Source organism: Gavialis gangeticus, unplaced genomic scaffold (assembly GCF_001723915.1).
Source record: "Gavialis gangeticus isolate Ggan-Ray unplaced genomic scaffold, GavGan_comp1, whole genome shotgun sequence".
NCBI lineage: Eukaryota > Metazoa > Chordata > Crocodylia > Gavialidae > Gavialis > Gavialis gangeticus.
The window spans coordinates 58,170,377-58,176,949 of record NW_017729031.1 but is presented as its reverse complement, the minus strand read 5'-3'; the positions used below and the strand labels follow the sequence as shown (position 1 = coordinate 58,176,949).

The 6,573-nt window shown below is 39.4% G+C and overlaps 1 long non-coding RNA gene across 1 annotated transcript; it reads left to right on the top strand.

Moving 5' to 3' along the window:
• The first annotated feature begins 1,242 nt into the window (after positions 1-1,242).
• On the top strand, positions 1,243-2,710 carry LOC109301730. Its single transcript, XR_002098591.1, has 2 exons — positions 1,243-2,115; positions 2,409-2,710. It is a non-coding gene; the product is annotated as an uncharacterized LOC109301730 (long non-coding RNA).
• The last annotated feature ends 3,863 nt before the right edge of the window (positions 2,711-6,573 follow it).

Sequence of the window (6,573 nt, the reverse complement as noted above, 5' to 3'; positions counted from 1 at the left end):
CTCAGTTTACTATGTTAGCTGCGGCAGCTTTTTATTGTCATTATTATCTCTCCCTTTTTACCTGTGTACAGTATACAAGTATGTGATATAGAGCAGCCTGAGGAAAACCTGAGGCACAAATTCTGTCTTCTGATGCACTACTAATACCCAGTCAATAAAAGCCCTAAGTGTTTTGCTTCAAAATAAAAGTCTTTGCCTTATAAATCAATGTGCTGCATTTGGAGTATTAAAAAAAAACTTCAAAAAGAACAACAACCTGGTGCACTTTTTAACAAAAACCTTGTTGTCTGTGGTGCTAGGTTAAGCAAGTGTAGGGGTAATTGCAAAGTGTTAAAGGCAAGGTTCAGCATTTTGGTCTGGCCTGTTTTCTTGGCTCATCAGTTAAGTGTACAGTGATGGAACTGTCTTCTAGAATTCTTCCGCAAGATTTGTTATTGCTTTCAGTGAGTGTTGGACTTGGCTGTAAGAGAGTTAGAACAGTAAATGACAGTCCTGATGATAAGACTGGTGTTTTTTGGATGATGAACAGCTATTGCGCAACCTGAAAACATTACATTTATGTATTAGATGGCTATCCTGCTTTATCCAAAAGGCTCAGAGCAGCTTACAATAAACAAAACCCCCACAGATGAGGTTCTTTTTAGAATTATAAAGTAAAAAGAATAAAGGCCGGTGTCTGTTCTCCCACGCTCTACAGAAATGAACATGCCACCTGTTTTTTTGAGATGTGTGCCTATCTGGTTTGAGGGATGATACCTGAAGCACAGCCAGATAAGCACTTGTTAGGGCTGAACAAATAATGTAATATATTCCATAAGCATTCATTTGTACTTTTATATTGCATTTGACTCTGCTTAGCTGCTTCTGTTTGTAGTCTAGTAAAACATCCTTAGAATATTTTAATTGTTACAAAATAACATAATCTATTTAGAAAGCAAACCTTGATTTCTTAACTGTAATTATAAGAGTTTTGCCCAGTCCTAGACTGTAATCTTGGCTATATTCAGCTTTTATTAAAGCCTACTCTGTTCTGTATATTAGTCTGATTTGTTTCAGTAATTGGTATGACACTTTTTTTAAAACCAATTTGGTTATGGGCATGTAAACCCTAAACTGGGTACATATATAATAGTGCCATAGACTGGTACAAGTTCTCTAGCTTCTCGAACTGGAATAAGCTATAGTTTTGCAAGTATTTCTGTACTGATAGAACTGCATCCATGTTAGGAGGGTTGTAGCTTTGTCTCGTAAGTTGAAGAGGCCAAGATTTCTTGGGTAAATAATATATTGCCGTAAGAGTGGAATGCACCAATATTACCCATAACTGTTATCTAGCCTTGCTTGGAACTATTAAAGTCTTAATTTAGGGAAGAAATTACACAAGAACACTTGGAAATTTAGGTTCTTTTCAGGTTGATATTCTCTCCAGAGGGAAAAATTCTGATGCTTTTAAACCTTGTAGTGGGTTTCTCTTTGAAATGCTTTATCATTGTATTTTTGTTTGCAAAACACTTGTTTCCCCCAGTTTTATAGCAGTCTCTCTTCTATCTTAGTCCACCCTCCATCTTGCATTCTAGGGGTTTTCCCCCCTTTTTTTCCTCATCTGCCTTTAACTTGATCTTTTGATCTATTACCTGTAAACTCCTTAATTCTGTAGTTCTGTTGCTATTCTGCGGTATGTTTTGTTTTTGTTTGGGTCTTTAAACTGCTGCTTTGTCTCCCTTCTTTTATATCCCATTTTCTTCTGATTCCTGATGGTTACACAATGTGAATGCACAGGAGTGCATCTGGCTTGGATTGTGCTCTCTGGTCCAGATTTATTTATGAATTTGCTAGCAGTGTGTAGTTAAGGGTATGCTTTGTTTATTCTTTCATGCAGCTGATGGCTGTTGCTGCTTTGGTTTAGAGCCACAGGAGTAAATGAGGCTTTGAGTGAATAACTGCATGTCACCCTGAATAGAGCAGTTCTCGTGTACCTCATCTGCAAAAAATTCAAAATAATGGAAACACTGCATAATAGGAATAAGCAGGGTGACTGCGCCAGTGCAAGACTTCGGCACCAAAAATTCAAGGGCTTTGGCAGCAAAGGAATAAAACTATGCCTGTCCCATAAAGGTACAAATAAAATGCTATACTACATATACAAAGCACCTTGGTCAGTATGTTCAAATAAAATAAATAGGGGGAAATAATGTATTGACAAAATAATTTCACCACAGCCAAGCTTTCTGAAAAGTAAAACCTGCATTCTAATGGCATTAACACCTCTTTGGTTGTACACTTTAATGTTAGTGTCTTAAGACTGGACTAACATCCGTTCGGAATAGACAATAGCATGAAATACATAGTTGCATTGAGCTGTCTCTGTACTTTCTAGTGCAGGCTTTTGCCCTTCCCCCTTCCTACAGAGTAGGCACGTCTACCTTGTTTGGCTAAAAAAATCAAAAAAAAAAGAAAAAAATCACAAACGCTTCCAGAAACATGAATGAAGGAACTCAAAATCAGACTGAGGCTGTTCAGTCCATTTGATGGGAATATGACTGGCTTCTACTAAGAATGATGGACTTGCATGAGATACTGATTTCTGAGCAGCCTGATGCAGTCACTTCTGGAAACTACTAGTTTTGCATGTTCTGAAAGGAAGAATTGATTGTATGGTGCGGTGAGAAATCTCGCTATCTTTCCATATTAATAAAATAAAACTATTTCAGTGTTCACGTGTTGAAATTACTTGTTCTCCCCATCACTTAACACTGTCCCATACATGTTTCAAAGCAGCTCCAATGTATTAGTAACAATGCGCCTTTTTAAAATTGAATGAGAAATATTCAACTAAAAAAAATTTGACTCCTTTAAAAATTGACTCCAATCATTTCTCTTATGACACCAAAGCCATGAAAGGACCATTACAAAAAGGAGAGGTGAAAACCTGTACAGCTGTTGTGTCCTGAGATATACCATACAAGGCATAAAACTGGACTCTCTCAAACACTCTCTGAATTGGAGTGGGGGGGGGGGGTTTGGTTCTCTCATGGGTTCCCTATTCAGCAGGAATCCAAAGACCTGATTCATGTTGTTGGCACTGGAGTAACGGTAAATAAGTTTTCCTCTGGGATTCTGTATGAGAGGAGAAGAGAGACTATACACAGAAACATGGCCTGAATCTTAAAAAAGCCACTGCCATTTAAATAAACTATTCTGTTTCTTTCTTCGATGACCACCTGTAATGATTGCACAGTTACTTTACCAGAAAAAAATTACCTTCCAATGGAGATGTGCTACATGCATCATCTTCCAGCATTTTACTTTCTACTTATTTTTTCTAAACTGGAAAGAAGAGAAAACATTTATTTTTAAAAGATACTGAGATGTGTCCTCACTTGCATATACCTGAGGAGTTTCCAACCTGTAGCTCAGGGGTCATCTTTGGCTTGTGGCCAAAATGAGACAAAAAGGAAATATTGTTAGAAATAAGGTTGGTTGGTTAGTTTTACTGACTGACTCCTGTTTTCAAGAGAGGTTTGGGAATAAAAAAAATAAAGGCAAGGCAGCATCTCAGTTGCTGCTCCTGTAAGAGGGTTGGAAATAAGAAAGCAAAAGACTAAACCCATTAACGATTTGCAAGAAGGGTTGGGGACAAGGAACAGTCAGGCAGTGTAGCAACTGCTTTGAGAAGAGGGAGTAAGCTCCCAAATGAATGCTTAAGAAAAAGGATCTGCAGAAAGAAGGTTGGTAGTACCAGTTGTGACTTAATATTTTAAGGAGGCACTCTGATATGATCAACTTTTGATTTTATACTCTCTACACCCATGTGAAAGAGAGGGGCCTAATTTAATTTGATATAAAGTTATGTCTTAGGAAACAGTAGTCTGGCAGGTGGCTGCCAGTACTTGCTTGGGATTTTTTTTCCTTTGAAAAAGGAGACTGATAAGAGAGTAGATATAGATTATTTTACTGCATGTTTTGCACCACAGTACAAAATTGACCGGTTTTATTTTAACACAGAACTTTTTCTTTTGTCTCTTAGTTTAGCACTAGACATTCTGATTTGTTTATCAGTGGGGATCCTGGTTTTCTCTGATTTAAAAAAAATGGCAGAATCTCTGACAAAAACTGCAAATTCTCTGATAAAACCCCCCAAATCTGCAATTAAAATGAAACGCCCCTATATATATGCAAGCTCTGCAGTGCCCTGGCAAGGTGCCCCGCTGCCTGCCTCAGGTCAGCAAGGGTCACGACCCTACGCTGCTGCCCCTGCTGTTGCTGGGCAGGCAGGGGGCACCTTGCCAGGGTGACATGGGGCTCTCATCAGCAATGAACTTCCCACCCCACTCTGCCCTGCCATGCTGGGTCCCACCCACTGAACAGGGGAGGGCAGCAGGGTGGGGAGCCTGAGCCCGCAGCTGACAGCCCACCCCTGCTCCTTCCGCAGCACACAGACTTAGGGGCACAGGTCTCCCTGCCTCCCCCTGAGAGTGCATGCAGCAGTAGGGAGTCAGCCCCCTGCTCCAGATGAGCCACCTGTGGCCCCATCCCACTACCAGCTGGGGCCCTACCTGGCCCTGGGCCCCAAGCAGTGCACAGCTGAGCAGCAGTCTCAGTCCCAGCCCTTCCTGGCTCACTCCCTCCCTCCCTTTGAGGGCCTCAATCCTCCCCCTCCCCTTCCCCCCAGCTTACCTGCAGGAGCTGCTCTCCAGGCTGCCTGGTGGCCATGTCCTCTTCCCATTCCCCCCAGGCCCTTGCAGGCTGGAACTTGGCCAGTGTGCAGAGATCTCTTTGCAAAACTGCAAAATCCATGCGTTTCTCCATTAAAATTAAAAATCCATGTTTTTCTTGAGTAAAAGGGGAAATCTGTGGGTTTTTGGCATTTTTCTGTGGGAAAAGGAAAACCCAGATACTTGCTTATCAACATCAGTTTAGGACTGATCAAGAGCTTGGAAACTTGTTAGCAAACTAATTGTCTTTGCCTTGTTTATTTTTTTAAAATTAGGAGTCTTTAACATCATGAACCATTAAGTAGGGGGTCATATAGGTTTAAAGGATAATTCAATGGCTGGAATATTGAGTCTGGTCAGCTATATAACAAACATTTAAGTTATAAATCAGTTCTAGGTATTTGAGAAGATGCTGTCTCAGGAAACCACTTTTAAAGAGAACTTAAACCTTTCAATGTTTTAAACACATGTTTCAAGTACTTATAAATTTCTCTTTCTTGGAAAAGTCACTGTTGCCAAGAAATAACTGCAAATACATATTTGGCAAAAATGTTATTTCCCCTGCTGTTCATGATGAAATGTGAACAGCAGGGGAAAAATATAAAAATAATATAAAAACAGTATTTACTAGCTCTGTTTTTATGCTTACCTTTTATTTTAATTTTTTAATTTTCTGCTTCTCTCTCTTCTCTCTACCAAAAATTATATAGATAATTTGATGCTGCAGATAAAGTATGTTTTTAGGACTAGGTGAACTGGATCATATCCTCTAATTTTTTCCACTTGATGACACTTATTTATCACTGTATTTCTTTTGTAAAAGTAATTGGAGCTAAACACTATCCTTAGAACCTCCCTGTAGCTTCTTGGACCTCATAGGTATGCTCAGATCCCTCAGTGGGGTATGTTTGATGATAGAGAAAATATGCATGCCAGTTGCATGACACTTTTAAATATTATCCAGCTAAACTTTAGATCACATGATATAACTTGGTCTGTTAAAACTGGTATTGCAAGGAGCATCTTGAGCTGCATCATAAATGTAATTAAATGTTAAAGGTTCAGTAGAGAACTATGTTAGTCACTGTTTAAAAAATGCTATTCGTTAACCTATACCACATGATTACCCGGTTTTGTTTATACGTTAATAGAAGAACTGATGGTACTTTAAAAGTGTTATTTTGTGACAACTTGGCAAAAGGTCATCTTAATTTCAAGAAGAATGATGGCAAAACATCTTGTCTCATTTAAGTAATAAGAGCATGGGTGTGTATTATTTTGGTAAAGGACAGAAGGGCTTAAGACAGGAAAGTTAAATGCAAATTTATGAGTTATTACACTTAGGAACATTTGGATCCAGGGATTTGGTTCCAGCTCAGTTATGGAAATATGTGAATCAGTTTAAGGTTGGTGTTATGCTGGTGTTAAGTCACTGGCCTCTTCTTTGCCTGATGGTTCTATTCTGTGTACAAATTTTAGATCAAATCTTTGTGCAATATGCCAATATTTGCCATTTCTGTAGAAATAATTAGCACGGCGTGTTTCTATCATGCCATGCTAATTATGAACTGCTGTGCCATCCTACAAAGTAGCATTGTCATGACACTGCTTGAGCAAGATGCCAGTCTAAAAAGTATTGTAACTGTTCAGTTCACACGTGAATAATACTAAATGCCAGAAGTATATCCAGGATTTTACCATGGGGGGGGTGTAGCAGCAGTAACCAGGTCTGTAAGGTTGGCTGCACATCCTGATTCCAGTTCTCCCTCCACCCCTTGCCCCCTCACTGCAATGGCAAATCACACCACAGGAGCAGCAGCAGTCAGGGACTTTAAGACCTTAAAGCAGCTAAAAAAAA